The 16,682-nt window shown below is 36.1% G+C and overlaps 1 protein-coding gene and 1 long non-coding RNA gene across 3 annotated transcripts in view; both read right to left on the minus strand.

Annotated features, from left to right (window-relative positions):
• LOC135133539 (uncharacterized) overlaps nt 1–16,682 on the minus strand; it is a 62,743-nt gene that overhangs the window by 21,997 nt on the left and 24,064 nt on the right. The window lies entirely within an intron of this gene.
• Nucleotides 5,635–9,017, minus strand: LOC135133640 (uncharacterized). Its single transcript, XR_010281188.1, has 3 exons — nt 8,178–9,017; nt 7,863–8,122; nt 5,635–6,235 (listed from the first exon to the last, which is right to left on the minus strand). It is a non-coding gene; the product is annotated as an uncharacterized LOC135133640 (long non-coding RNA).

The raw sequence follows: 16,682 nt of genomic DNA on the forward strand, positions 1-16,682 counted from the left end.
AAAAACTTATAAGAAATAAGAATAAATTACATTCTTAAAAACTTACTATGGGCCATCTCGTTCACAAGAATAACACACACGGTATATATATACATACAACGTTTAGACGAAGCTGAATGTTAAAATAGGAACGTCTGTACTTTGTAAAGCTTAAAGCAAAACTAATTTTTCAGAGGGATGACAAGGGGAGGGATAGGGCAACGCAAATGTTTTGAGCCTATGGGCGGATCATTGTTGCTGGTCGTCACCGAGGAAGGCGGTCCAAATCTTTCAAGGGCAGAATTTGTAGGTAGGCTCAAACTACAACGAAATTTACGTGTTCACCAAATTCTTACTCTGAATTAGTTTTAATTTTATAAATACCCTATCTAAATTGTTCAAATTATGATGAGCCTATACTTGTGATTTATTTTTTAATTTATATTTTTTGGATTTGTTTATACAGGGGGACTCAAAAAAAAATGACTGAGTCAATTTATTTTATTGAAGAAATCAAGAATTGCAAAACGGAACACTTTGAAATCTTGTCAATTACTTGGAAACTGAACCCAATTTTTTTTTCAATATCTGTGATGTGCAATTAGTTTCCGTAACTTATAAATTTAGAAAAAAAAACCTGTTCTGCTCTAATAAAATCCAGAAAATGCTCAAAAATCACACTAATATTAGGTCTGATTGTACTGACCATCGTTGTAAAATTCACATTAAAATAAGTCACGGACATTTTTTGAAGTGTAGGCACTACATTTCAAAAAACAAAAAAAATGTTCAGTTTATAAACTTCATAATTTTGGTTTAAAATTTATCAATCATGTTTGCAGCTTTTTTTATCCGTTCCATTGGTGTCTCTTGGGTTGGGTTGTAAAGTTCTACGAAGAATAATTGCAAACGCCGTCAATTACTTTATGAGGGGTCTTAAGTACTTTGGACCGCAACCTGCAATAAAACCATTACGAACCCTTCACACCCGAGCTACGGCTTCAGCCAGAGCCGGACTTCAAATTTTGGAGCGTTCATATATGAATGATGGTAGAGTTAATTTTTATTGGGTTTTTCTAGGAAATATGTATTTGCAAAGATTTAAAAAGTTTTAAGAACCACACTTTCATGGGTCCTTAAATTTTAAGATTAAATTCCTTGAAAGCGGTCCGTTTAACGATCTACCTGTTCACGTATTGAAACAAATACGGTCCTGGAAAGGTAAGGATGGCGAGTAATCTTAATTGACAGTTTTATGCTGGGTGACCGAACGTTCTTCGACCGATAGGATAATTTATTACTTCCGTCATCTTTTCGGTGACAAATTTAATCTTTGCATACTTCAGTGTAGTTAGTGAACTCGTAACCACTGAAAAATATTGTACGACGAAAGATATAGAGTTATATATAAGGATGCGGTTTTGGACAACAACGATCGAGAATCATATGGTCTTTTGTTACGAAAAATAAGACAATTGGGTAAGTTGATAATAGATGATATGCTAAATTAATTAATAACCAGTAATAATAATTCATACAAATTATTTCGTAAAAGGCAGTCTTCACTTTCAACTCCAACGCAATCAACTGATGTCGACGAAGAAGCTAGTGTAGTAAATGTATCGACATCGACATGGTCAAAAAGGTATGTTGAAAATGAACATTTATTCATAACAGTTTATAATACGGAACGTTTTAGGGGCTACAGAAGGTGACGAAAGTGAAACATCAGATGTTCAAAGAGGTACAGGGAAAAGAAGCCATACCTACAGGTAATATATAGAATATAATAACAATAATAAATAATAGATCATTAATAATAATTATTTCGCAGTAAAGGGAGATCACAAATATTTCGATGAAAAAAGCGAGTGTGAGGCGTTCATACGTAAATTTGGGCTAACGGCAAGACGGATGGAATTTTCTTTTAAAGATGTGAACGATGACAAGATTGGTTGAAGGTAATTTAAAAAAAAAAAACAAAAAAAAAGTTAAAATTTACGTTTGTTTAGAAAGCATTTCAAGAACTACTTGATTACATCACACGCGGATTTCAACCCAGCCACATGATTGGAGTGGTCATTGAAAATGAAGAATTTCCGGACAAGCTTGTAGGAGTTTTTTTTTGGAAGACTCGCAGCTGAACGCCGACGTAGTGATGGACATTATTAGCGCGATTATGCAAAGCAACGCGAGCTTTTTCGCTAACGATAAGATGACTATCCGCATAGATGTGATTGATATGCCAGTAGGTAGAGGGTTTTCTGCACTAGATGGTAAGTGCGTAAATTTTAAAGAGTTTTGTGTTGCCAAAAACAGTATTTTTGTGGTAGATGTAAATAATTTTTGCTTAGCGGCAGCTCTAATTGTTGGTATCGAGTATACTGCAAACGGTTGTAATAAGAAGGTGCTACATAAGTTTAAAAAAAAAGGGTAACACAGATTTGTTAAATCTTTCTCGCACATTTTGTCAACGTGTAAATGTTCATATAACGCATGGTGGTGGACACGCTGAAGTACAACAGTTTCAAGACTACTTCAAAGACGATTATATATTAGTAAAATTGTTTACAATAAACGTGACGGAACATTGGTTTATTTTAAAGGTGATTATAATATCATTAAGCCGCGGATTAATCTTTTGTTGGAAGATGAACACTATAATTTAATTTTAAGTTTAACTGGTGCATTCTCTACGCGATTTTTCTGCGAATATTGTCTCACAAAGTATTCGCAACAAGAACGGCATAAAAATTGTCCATTTAAATGTCCATGCTGTTTAACGTCTCCTCCATGTAACGACGATCCGATTTTATTAACTTGTAATGTACAACAGAATTTTTAAAGGGGAAATTTGTTTAAATAAACACAAGAACGCCAAGATTTGCGATCGTATAAAGCGTTGTAGTACTTGTCATGCGGAGATTACACCAAAAAACAAGAAAAAGAGGAGTCACACGTGTGGAAAAAAATTCTGCAACACTTGTAAAGAGGAAAAAGATATTAGACATGATTGCTAATTATGTAAAAAGTGCTTGACGAACGATGGTGTGAGCGAAAATTGTGATGTATTGTTTTTTTTTTTGTATTTCGGGACACGTGGACATAAAAAGAAGAAGAGATGTCTTCTACGTCAACGGTTTCGCAGTTTATTTACCACTTTTTCAAGATGTTCAAATATACGAAATATTCTTGAGGCGAACCATTTGCGTCTTAACTTAAAAATGATGACAATGACATGTGAGAAATATAACAATATAATGAATAATGGACGAGAATAAAACTATTAATGAAAACTGTTGTCTGAAGATGCACATCATCCGGCTCTATATATTGATTTCTGGTTTAAATACCATAAAAATCCTAAGACTCCTTTATGTGATAAAAACGGCTTGTATAATTTTCGGAACGCCAATTTTTTTGGGTTGTATACATCCCTTACAGAGATGAATTGGTCTGGTTTAAAAAGTATAAAAGATCCCAATATACCTTGTTCCGAGTTTTATAATAAAATATACAGGTTGCTAGATGAATAACACTATATGTGGATCTGAAAATAGTATGTAAATTATTTATTTATTTATTAACATTGTTAATTCGTTCTCTTTTGTTTAAAATATTTTGTTTATATTATATGAAAAACTGTGAATAAATATATTTATTTCACCATTACGCTGATTTTTGTCCACACCCCACACTTCTGTGAATGAAAGCGGATTCGGTCCTGCATAGGTAGCTCTCGAAAACCTTTAAGATGATTTATGAGACGGCTGTTCACACTTTCAATAGACCTCCAAATGCTTGCGGTAATTGTTATTGCAGTGCCATAAAAACGGAGTACGATCTGGACGACTACTATACCAAGGGCGTAATTTAAAAGGAACAATATACAATAGTTTCCACAAACATCTGACATCAAATGTTGAATTTGTTTAGTGTTTTAAGTGTATATTAGACTATTCCTCAGTATAAAATGTTGATGTAATTCGTTAATTTTGTTGTGTATTTAATAACCTTAGAGTAAGGAGTCTATTTTTATAATGTCTATGGTATTCGCAATATACTACTTCAGTGTACAAGTCACGGACCTAGATAAGGACAAACGACTGTCAATCTCACGGCGTTAAAAACGTGGTTCCATTTACTTTCCGTTATTTTTGGCGCGACCGCTAGAGGCGCCACCGAACACAAGCCCTAGTTTAATATGGAAGCTTAAGGAAATTTGAAAGTTTTTTTTAATTAATTTAATTCAAAAAGGATATAAAAACCTTATCAGGCGTAAAAGTTGTCTGGTCTGCGATAAATAAAACGCTAATTCATAGTTTAAGGTTACTTTTTAATTTAGAACAAGTAAAAACTGCATTTAATACTAGCAATGTGAATTCTTTTTAGAACTACTTTGTTTATTAAAAGTTACTGCGTCTCAAATATTCTTCCAAAAAATATGACGTTTCTCAACTTCACTGCAGGTGGAAAAGGTCACAATATGTCACTTAAAGAAAAATTAAAAAATATACACTTTAAAGACACATTTCAGGAATCTGCTAGTTCAAAGCTAAGTACTATGTAATTTCCTTCGAATCTGTTCAAAGTTACATTCGATATTATTCACTTCCACGTGATTTACAAAAAAATGTAAATGAAAATTTTCATTAACTAAAATATGTTGCACGTTTGGCTTTTGTGTTTTGATAACTGTTTTTGAAAACATTACATTTTTAGTGTCACCTTCACTGTATGTGGTAACCTCACAAAAAGGAGGCAATCGAAATGGTATATTTCCATCCAATAAATCCTTAAAAGGGTTTTTAATTACGTCTAGGTCTTCGACTGTTTTATCTACAGGTTCCAAATTTTCAAGCTGCTCCATTTTTGCCCTTTCTGATAGAATTTCATGTCTTTCGATTATCCTCCTTTTCAATTCTGTTGTTGTTGTCAAATAACCAGGACAATTAGGAAATATTGTTGGTATTGCCCCATGTTTTAATTTTGTACGCTATAGAACGCCATCACCAGTAATGACACCATCATCAATAAGATCACAATCACCTTCTCTGGCATTTGAGATTGGAGGGACAAGCACTGAAAAATCACCGCAGCCAAAACAAACCCCAGCAAAAGAAGCACGTGTCGATTGGGGAAACAGAAAGGCTCTGCATTTAAAAACTCCATTGAATCCAAAACTACAAGCTGCAATTAATGGAACAAATGTATTGGAAGAAGAAGCTGCACCGCGTAATAGGATGTTAGAGAGAACCTCACCCATCCAATTTCCCTCAAAAGGAAAGAAGAGAATTACTACAGACAAAATGGAATGGGTAAAAAGAAGAAGGCCTGCTTTATGCGCAACAACTTCAATCGCCCAGAAGTATGAAGATGTTGCGGATATGAAAACTGAAATTGGAGCTGTTCAACTTTCAATCTTGAAAAGAGCTGAGCAATTTCAAATCCAGGCAAAAAAAGAGTGGGAAATAGATGTAAAGAGGAGAAGAGAACGGGAAGAAGAAATTCACTGCTACACGGTTCAAGCGCAGAAGATAGATATTGCCATAAAACAGGCACAACTAGATCTTCTCCAAAAGAAAAACAATAATTATTTGTCATAAAGAATATTATTATGTAATAAAAAAGTTAATTATAATAATCGTTCTGCATTGGTAATTCTGCGTTGTAGAATTTAAAATAAAGTGGTTATTTACAATGCAGCAAAGTGTTGTTCTATTAAAATTTCTCGTGTACCATAGCGAACTGGGTCTGGCCCTTCTTCAATGTTGGGCATTTGTCCGTCATTTATTTGCACTTCCAAATCCTGCTCATTTATCTCTTCAGGAGCAGGGGGTGCCTCTATATCATTTGTCTTTAAACAAATATTGTGCAAAACACATAGTTACAACTAAAGTGCTAAATTTAACGCCACCGCCTTCAAATGTTCCATTACATTTCATTAAGATCGATATCTTAATTGACATTTGTCATGTTTATGACACCTGTCAATCATGATTTATTACCCCACTAATTATGGGCACTATCAACTTGCATGCTTTACGAAGTAATGGTTTACTAACCACGTCTGGGGCCCTTTTCAAGAGTATTTAGGCCATTCTCGTAGTCGAAAGAGACATCTTCTTTCGTGTCGGATCACTTCTGCGCCATACCCAGGGCCGGCTTAACACGGTAAGCAAAAGATGCACCGCATCGGGGCGTCCGTGACAAAGGGCGCCGGGCAGCGGGGGCCGCCTATGCTATTATATTAACTCTATAAAAAAATATATATATTAGTTTTGCATTGAATCACTACCAATAAAATATTATAGCAGTAACAGACCAAGGCGCCCATCGAAAACTTTTCAGAAAAAGCTACATTTTAACATTCCACTATGACCACCAAAACAGATCCCAAGAAGTCAATGGCACTTTCAAACTGTAATAATTGAAAAAAAGTGCACCTTTGGGTTGGATGATGGGACCTTTAGATCAATACCGACAAAAAATAACCAGATTTATGATGCATTATCTGGGTAACAATTTTACGAGACAGCGGTATGACCACACCCAGATGTTTTTCCTAACATTTGTCACGTTTGTTTTTACCATAAAAGTCCATGTCGGCATACTTAAAAATTTTATTTTCCAACTCTAGTCGATCGGTTTTGGTTGTGGTGGTTGTTCAACAGTTTTGTTACATTTTTAACTGTTCCTGTTTGTAGCCGAATGTGGTTGTGTGTATCATTTCGTGGGTTTTTGTTATCATTAATTTTAAATTTAAATTTCGATTAACATTGAGGTAAGTCTAAATTAAAAATAACTTTGAAATCGTATCAATTTTACAATATTAAAAATTGAAAAACGTTTGTAATATAAATATTTTTATATTTATACTATATATAGTTTAGGAAATATCGGTGTACCCTCTAAAATTTTATTGACAATAACGAGGCGGACAGTAGTACAGTGGTAAGAAATATTTATGGCTCACACCAGTCCCCCCGAATTTGTAAGAGAACATTTAGCAGGTAATTGTACGCATAGGATCGGACTTCCGCTGCTTTAGAAATTTAAGGTCTGCAAATTACCGCCATGCGACAACTTTAAGTTGTAAATATCTCTTGTTATTGTACTACTGTCCGTCTCGTTATTGGCAAGAAAATTTTATAGGGTACAACGATATTTCCTAAACTATAGAAAAGTTGTTGTCCGCAGCTCCGTTTGCGTGGAATTCGCAATCATTTTTCATACACGATCGTTTTCCGGGTTGGAACCGTGTAAATTGGGTTTTTGGGCTCAACGTTTCGCACACTTTCGTAAGTGGCATCTTCAGGAGCAGGGTTAAGAATAAGGCAAAAGAGCACGGTAACTCAATATGTCAACCATATCAGAGGCGAAACTCTTGAGAAATTACACGGTTCCAACCCGGAAAACGATCATGTATTGATTCCGACCGTGAGAGCCTCCGAAATTATCATTTTCCATCTCGTTCACTCCTCCCTCCCCAGTGAACCCGTCTGACTTAAAAACTCACGGCATTTCTGCACAAAGCTTCATCCCCTATTTTGTCCCCGTAGGGGCGGAATTTCCAGAAATCTTTTCTTAGTGGGTGCTTATGACATAAAAGTAACCTACTGTCCAAATTTCATGTTTGTAGCTTCAGTAATTTAGGCTTTGCGTTGATGAATCAGTCAGTCTATCAGTTAAGACAAACATTTTTATATATTAAGATTGATTCATCATAATTTTATGCATGTTTTTTAATAAAAAGTATCTCTCTACAAAAATATGTGATTACAAAATTTTATTTGTTTTTTTTTTACAAAATTTTTTTAAGGGCGTTGAACAGTAAGTTTGCATCGGGGCGCCTGGTCCCTTAGAGCCGGCCCTGGCCATACCCCTTCCATTTTGCATCCGTCGAATCTGCAGGCCACCTCCATCTAGAGATACAACTGCCTCTTGAAGTCCTGACAGGTCGAAGTCTTCCTGACAAACTGGACATTTTGCTATCTGCGAGGTTTTCAGTAGTTGGTAGTGGCAGTCATGGCAAATACTGTGTCCGTTTCCGCATAAAGGACAGAAGGACGAAGAATGTCCAGACAGACTGGACACTCCATGTACTTCAAAAAGTCAGCTTGTGACTTTTCCATTCTTGAACCTGCAAAAAAGGAAAAGCTTGGTTAAAAAGACTACAAAATCTAGAGTCAACTTACCGGCTTGTGTGCTGTGCGAGGGTGTATGCAGTTGTCGACTACTGAGGAGACTGAGTAGGAAGTTAATCACGCATTTAATCAAGCGTTTAACGATATCTGATTGGCATAGAGTCAGTCACTAGTATAAGCTTTCGAAATTCTAATTTTTTAACTGACTGTTATAAAATTAGGGTGTTGTGAATTGGACTATGGATTTATTAATGAGGAAAAACCCATAATCATAAATCGTTTCAACTGTCATCGCACAAATCCTTGATTTATGACGGTAAGCTGGTGCCGGTGACCACCCGCACTCTTAAGGGCTTATTATTTCTCATTGTTAGATTTAGTGAATTTCGCGATATTTGGTTTGAAAATGAATTTTTGAAAAATCTTAAAAATTGCCATGGCTTTTAGGATCACAATTTGAACGATTTAATTGAGTTTTCATAAAAAGGTTCTAAACCTGTAAAAAAAACCTTTAGGTGATTTTGGTGACTGAAAAAGGGTCGAAAATTTCACAAAGAGCCAGGATTGACAAATTTTGCCACAGAAAATTCGAAAAATGTTTGTGGTTCCAGAACGAGAATTTCGAAATATTTTTGAAAAATCTTAGAAAGTGCCAAATTTCAGATTGGCGATTATGGAAAAATGGTAGCAATTTAAAAAAAAAAAACGACGTCGAAAATAATTGCTGGAGATCGAACAATTTTTAAACAATAAGTGATTCTTCATTTCTGCATTCATTTTTTTAAGTGTAATTAATATCCAATTATGGGACGCCGAGTGAAAGGGTTTCGGAAAGAAGTTGTCCGACAAGAAACAATATTTCGAAATCTAAAACAGAGACATATTTATAAATAAAACAATAATAATAAAATGTTCACGTAAGGGAACAAGCTTTCAAATAAAATAGTGAAACGCTCCATCGAGCAAAGCGCAAACTTTTTACCACAATAGGAACATATTTTTTACTAATGGGGTACTTTATCTCACCGTCAAAATAAAAGCCTCAAATCTCCACTATCGGCTAAACCCAAATGACAGGTAATTAATTATCAAATTAAATTACCTGTACCAGTCGTTATTAGAATACATGAAGGAAGGTTAAGGATTTTGGAACTAAAATCGTACCTTATGACAATAACTATGGGGCAACGATTTGGATTTCTGAAGATGGGACCCGCATAGTTAGTCGAGTTCAGTATGATAGTGTCACAAATAGACTAGTAGGACTCGTAATTCCACTAGATGATACAACAGGGCTTCCAAAAGAAAATGTATATTGTTAGAAAATTTGGCGCCATAGGTGGGGGGCGATCCAGTAATACACGGGTGGATCCCCCACTAGAATATTCACTCGGTTCACGGTGGGGATGACGAATATTCATTCGCATTCAAGCCATTGGCTGAAAAGATTGATTATATGATTCAATAAAAGTTAATAAATTTAACATCAGGTGTGGGGTTACTGGGGTGTGCATGTGTAGTTTATAAACTGGCTGTGTATAGTGCCTTTTATGCATCAAATGGAGGAACAACTTACGAAGTCATTGGGCGCCGTGGCGGCCGTCTTGGAAAATTTACAACGCCGTGTGGATGCAAGCTCATCACAGGGTTCCGCTACGATTCATAGACCTGGACCTGTACCAGTTTCCTTGGCTTTTGAAGATTGACGGGTATAAAAATGAATTCGGGTGGTCTGATCGAGAAACTGCGAGTAGAATTGGTCCTTTTTTAATTAAATCAGCGCAAAGTTGGTTCGCCGCTTGGCAATCTACTGACGAAACATGGGAAACATTCAAACAGGATTTTTCAGTTTCGTTTCCTAAGCAGAAAAATTTACGTAAACTGCTGACCGACGCTGTCAACTATTGAAGTACTGATGCAAAAAGTTACATACAGTACGCCCGTGTTAAGCTAGCAAAACTGAAATCTTTGCGTGCTAATTGGTCGGAAGCAGATTTGACCGAAATTATTGCGTATTCGATCCATGACCCGGCGAAGGAATTGTACACGTTTAAAAATAACACCCTGTTTCATATAATTACTTCCGAAAATGGTCAATCTGAAGAGTTACTATTTGTCCCAGCTAACAACCGATATAATCTATTGAAAATTTTTCACGACGATCAGTGACATGTTGGTTGGGAAAAAACCCTTGCCTCAATAAAACGTTATTTCTGGTTTCCTCATATGACTCGCTACGTAAAAAAATACGTTGAACACTGTCTCCTGTGCGCCGTACGTAAAAATCGAACCGGTCCCAAGCAAGGCTTCCTCCATCCGCACCCTAAACCTAATGAACCATTTCATACCGTGCATATTGACTGCTTGGGGCCTTTGCCCAAAGGTTCCGAGAACAATAAATTTATTTTGGTCGTAGTTGACGCATTTTCTAAATTTTGCCTCCTTTATCCCCAACCTAACCTCAAAACAGAAGAAACCAAGCGCAACTTCTCCAATTTTATTAGCATATTTGGAACCCCTACCAAAGTCATTCACGACGCTGGAACCAACTTTACAGCCCAATCCTTCAAAAATTTTGGCGAATATTTTGGGATTGAATTGCACGTGACAACCCCAGGTACACATCGCTCTAACGGCTAAGTCGAGCGCTACATGCGTACTATCACCAATCTGTTGAGAGTTGAATCAAATAAGTCATCAGCTTGGCCGAACCATCTTTGGAAAGTCCAACTTGTCCTTAACACCACCAAACACAAAACTACGGGATGCTCCCCTTTTAAACTAGTCTTCGGACAAGAGGGCCAAACCCCTCAAATTCGTACAATTCTCGCCGACTTACCTACTCCAGAATCTACCAAAAGCCCAGAAGATCCTCGGAAGGTGCTACAAAAGCTCAAGATTAACGCCGAACACGAACGTGTCGCTTTCAGTCGCAAACGAAGGGATAACTTGTGTTTTAAAGTTGAAAACTTTGTACTTTTGAGTAGAGGACAAAGGCCCGAGAAATTTGGCTGTGAATTCGTTGGGCTGTATATCATAAAATCCTTAGCTCCGCATGATCGCTACATACTTCGTAAGCTTAGCGCTCGCAAGCTTATCAAATGTTCAAAAAACCAGTTACGCCTTTGGCCTACCGATTGGACTCCCGACGACTTTACGGAGTTGCTTCAATTCAATGTTTGTAAGTAGTTTACTTGTGAATTTTTGTGGTTGTCGTGTTAGAGAGAGCGAGAAAAACAAACAATGTTAACAAAAACAAAAATTGTGACCCATCGTGAATACCGCTATGCGGATTCCCATCGTGTCCGATTCTTATTTGCAAGTTTTTGCATTCTATGCATCATTGCATTTGCAAGCTGGAAAGTTTTGGTATATGTGATAGTATAATATTTGTTATTAGATCTTTGTTAACAGGCAGGCATCAATTTGCGAGTTGTGGTGGATTTAAATCAAATAGGTATTGTGTTAACAGTGGTGTGGGACAAGGGTCATATCTAGGACCACTCTTGTTCAATATATTTTATAATGATTTTGTGAAATATTTAAACTGTAAGAAGATTTAAAAATAGCAAAGGTTGAAGATTGCACTGAATTACAAAATAGTTTAGATCGTTTACTTAACTGGTGTGATGATAACTTGCTAAGTGTTAATAAAACTAAGTGCAAAAAAATAACGTCAGCAAGAATACATAATCCAGTTAATTTTTATTATAATGTTAAAGGATATGTTCTTGAAGATTGTAAAGTATTAGACAGCCGATTTCTGTCGGGCTACGTCACGATTATAGGTGGGGACGCGCTGGATCGCCGGGACTCAGCGGGTGATAGACAATCACTGAATTTAATCGTCACTTATTCCATAAATACAATTAACGATTTATTAATCAAACGACTAAGTAAATGAGAACGGGAATTAACAGCAGAGTGCAACGAAGCAGCGTTATTCGAGTCTCAAATAAATGAAGTGCAGCCCTAACTGCAATGAATTCCCATCCCGTACGAGACGTACCGAGTTTGGCTTTGTTTAGCCCGACAGAAATCCGCCCTCTAGCCATTATAGACAGTAATTTCTCTTTTCATTCACATGTTGTACATATTGCAAAACACGCTATCAAACTATTAGGTTTTATTTATAGAAACACGAAAGACTTCTCTAACACTCAGTGCATTAAATTGTTATTTTATACAGCGGTTAGAGCAAAACTAGAATATTGCTATGCGGTATGGAAACCTTACCATGTAACATATCTAGATCTATTACAGGATGTAGTGAGAAAGATGCGAAGTATGTATATTTGAAGATGTTTGGTAGATATCCTTTCAGACAGTGATCAAAGTAGTTTACTTGACATTGTTAGTGAAAATTCTTGACTTAGTAGGAGGAATATGTCATGTTTGATATTTTTACAAAAAATTGTAACCGGACAAATTTATAATCAAACTTTTCTCAATGAAATTACGCTTAATGTACCCAGGTTAGGCAGCCGTATCCAGATAAGTTTCACATATAACATTTCAAATACACTTCAACACTTCAATAGTCCTCTTATAGCTTGTATTCGTTTGTTAATTATACATATTACTAGCAGAGATCAAAATATTGCCATTTTTTTAATAATCTTTATAACATTGGGATCAGGAACAAGATACTGAAAATTCTAGTAGTTGTTTTGTAATGTCGTTGTATCCACTAGAAACATAATTGTCTGCTGGAAAATAAATTTACTTATTATTATTATTGTTGTAACATTCTGCACATGTGCAACCCCCACTCTCTTTCTACAACCCCTACTCTCCTTCCACAACCCCTATATAAGGACGAAATGCACGTTCATAGTTTCATTCGTCGTCGAAAACACAGCATCTCTTCAACCAGCTCAAGAATGGAAAATTACCTGCAATTATATACTCCCACAAAACTCGCCGACTCTTAGTGTTTAGTTTGCCACGACGCTGAGGTCCCTCGTCCGGCAACCTTGTATTGGGCAAATCAGGGACCCATTTGCCACGACTGCTACAAAAAATAAAGATAAAACATCTTCAAGCAGCAGTCACAGAGACACATAACCTACAAACACATCATCGGTAAGTAACACTTAGTTCCTAGTTTCGGAAATAATTTCTTTGGTTTAGTTCTAGAATGAAAAAGTTCCTGCAATTATATACTCTCACAACACTCGCCGACTCGTGGTTTTTAGTTTGCTGCGACACCGAGGTCCCTCGTCTGGCAACTTTGTATTATGCAAATCAGGGACCCATTTATTACGACTGCTACGAAAAAATGCAGGGACAACATCTTCTAGTAGCAGCCACAGAGACAAATAACGCAAAACTTTAACGGTAAGTAAAACTTACCGTTATTTGTTACTTACTTTTTACTTTCCAGTTTCCGAACTAATTCCTTTGGTTTAGTTCCAGGATGGAAAATTCCCTGCAATTACCCACTCCCAGGAAACTCACCGACGGCGACACGTGGTGCTCACTTTGCTGCGACGGCGAGGTCCCCCATCGAGCAACCCTGGATTGTCCAAAATACGGACCCCTTTGCCGCCGTTGTTACCAAAATATCCAGGAGTTGTGTGAAGAATGCAAGAGGATCGGACTTCGGTAGCTGTTGTCAATTATTGGAAATGTCCTATATTCAATTGTGTCTTTTTTCGTATTATACAATTTTGTTCACTTATTTATTTAATTGGATATGGTTTTTTGTAATAAAGGGGCAAGAGCAAAAAAAAATTCTTTTGTCTTACACATGAATTTATTATTTTTTGCAATGGTCACAACTACGAAAAGTTTAGAATTAAAGATAACGAAGAAGTTGTTGTTATTATAATATTTACTGATCAAAGAACCCGCATAACCCTAGACAGCGGGATGAAGGGGAAGGTATAGCATGAACAAATATATTCCGTATTTATTGCTTTATAGGTATATAATTTTTACCATCCATAATAAATAACCGACCGCTGTGAATTCTGTTTACTTGCCGTCAACAGTACAAGATCGTCTTCCTTATTTTACTTCATATTTAGAAGTGCCTATTATTCTTAAATCATAAAATTTACAAATGAACATCAACAACAAACCATTTCAAAACCATTTATTAACATAAATTACACAGTTTGAAACAGTTATAAAGTTAACACCAGACGCTGTTCCCATGTTGAAGCTGGGCTTCTCCACCGTGACCTAATTTGTTGAACCCATAGTAACTGAAAAACCCGTTATTTTCCTAGCAATTATTTTCTTATTTTCGACAGATGTTTCAACATATCCTTCTGCCATGCTATCCGACTTCCAGCCTCTATGACCAAGCAACATGTTAATTATTCCCTGAAAATTTCCTCTCGTTATAGCAAATTCTACATAATTTTAGTTTTTGAATTCAGTAAGGTGATCTTGATAAATTCTTTTTCGGCTCTAACGTCTCGTGTCGTCAAATTTGTGATCTCCTGGTGTCGACAAGCACCAAACACTCCGACTATCAAAACAACCTGAAACTATATAAATTTGAGATTGTTTTTTATCAATATGAGTTGCAATTTGCCCTTCATAAATAAGAAATCCTTATCATTCATTTTCTTAAGAAATTGATTTATCTCTTCTTTGGAAAAAATAAACGATTTTCTGGGTCGGGAACCTTCTGATTTCCGAGAAAAAAGCCACAACCTGATGATATTCAGAAATATCAACATTCTTCGTAATCAACACCAAGGTTCGCAACATGGAATATCGGCACCATAAGGAGGATGGTTTTAACTTCTCTGGTTGTTCAGCAAAATAGGAATGCATCACCTTGTTCAGAAATGTCACCAATTTTCTTAACTTCCATTCATTCATCAAAATATTTGTACGCTATCTCGTAACGTTCTTCAGATTTACCAGGAACTAACGTATCGATGGCAGATTGAGTAGCCACTTCAATATCGGAAGGCAAATTATCCTCTGAATCACTAATTTTTGCACATAAATTGCTTTCACTGAACGCTTGTGAAAAACGTAAACAAATCAGTAACTACGGTTACTAATTTAGCCACCTTATTTTTCTCCATAAACACATTTTAAAAAATTACAAAAATATCTGTGTTAATTGTTATGAAAATTATTGAAAGTAGATAAAACGTTGTACAATATTTGTATCGTAAGGTTTCTTTACGATCCTTGATGGATTATCCAACTCGCCTTCGGCTCGTTGGACAATTTTTCCATCGCGTATCGTAAAATTCCACATTACGATACACATATCGTAAATATCTATTTCATTACGCTCCATCCTGGCAAACTGTTTAATATTGCGAGGTATGCAACTCACAATGTTAATCGTAGGTGATGTCATGTGATGTGTAGGTTAAGTGGGGAGTACAACTGTACGGGGGAAAGAGAAAAACCTTCTCTCTCGCCCTCTCGCAACAGTTTGGTATAGAAAGAGGATCAAGTTGAATAAGTGTTATATAGGGGATCCAGTGTTTTAATCCCAAGATATCACAAATATTTTTCACTTTTAAAAATGCTTATTACCTTTGGTGAGTCATTTGAAAAATCCCGGCCTGTCAGAACTGCGGTAGTTAATTACTCGATCGAATTGCCGTTCAAAATTTTAAATCCTCACCTGAACATCTCCCAGCACCCTTACTTTTCTTCTACACCGTAAATACGGCAAAAATTGAATATCGAAGTTATTATGAACAATTTTAACTTGTGTGCAATACCTTTGAAAAGTGAAATTCTGTTGGATTCAACACTGTTGAAATTGTAAGACGAAAAAAGAGCATTGTACAAGATGTCGACCGAGGTAATTAACGTTATTATTTCTCTTCCGCTTATTTATTTTTTTCATCAAATCTTTTTGTCTTCCTATGCGAAAAACTACGGCTTCAGTTCTGAATTCCTAGAATCGTTGTAGTCGTTTCAACGAGAGCTACGCAGGAGAAGCAGAAAAAAATCCCCAAATCATTAGCCTCTTGTGGCCCTGTTAATGCGACATTAATAAGTTACACACATGGGATGGAGGAAGTGTTTGAACTTTCAATGAACAGACAACATATTTTTTTGAGGACATTAGACAGACATTTTTCGGTCCCGAAGTATGTCAAAACACCATTTTTATCACAAGGATGGGAAACGATATTACGGTAGAATTTCGCTCTTCCCCATTTTACTACGTCATTATATTGAAATTCAGATGTGAGACTCAACGTCTTTTTTCCCTGCAAGGTTGCCACCTTGTGGGTACAGGCCAAACAGCCGTCCATCGTCAGTCGCAAGGTACGAATTATTATCAAAAAATTGTTTAAAACATGTTTGACATATATAATTTTTTACAGGACTTTATCTGTGCAGTAAATGGGGAAAACAAGGGGAGGTGACAGAATTTCTCAGTGTGATAATATGAAAATATGAAAATGTGTTTGTCGATTTGTACAAGACCGATTTTGTAAATGTTAAGGAGTTAATTATAATTTTGCTATTTCTATTATAACTCATTTATTTTAATTCCTTAAATGAATCGTACTATGGTTCATTCAGAAGAAAATTAAATGTGACTATATCAGACGT

The sequence above is a fragment of the Zophobas morio genome, unplaced genomic scaffold, assembly GCF_036711695.1.
Source record: "Zophobas morio isolate AGI-343-1 ecotype UQ-CSIRO unplaced genomic scaffold, CSIRO_AGI_Zmor_V1 ptg000022l, whole genome shotgun sequence".
Classification (NCBI taxonomy): domain Eukaryota; kingdom Metazoa; phylum Arthropoda; class Insecta; order Coleoptera; family Tenebrionidae; genus Zophobas; species Zophobas morio.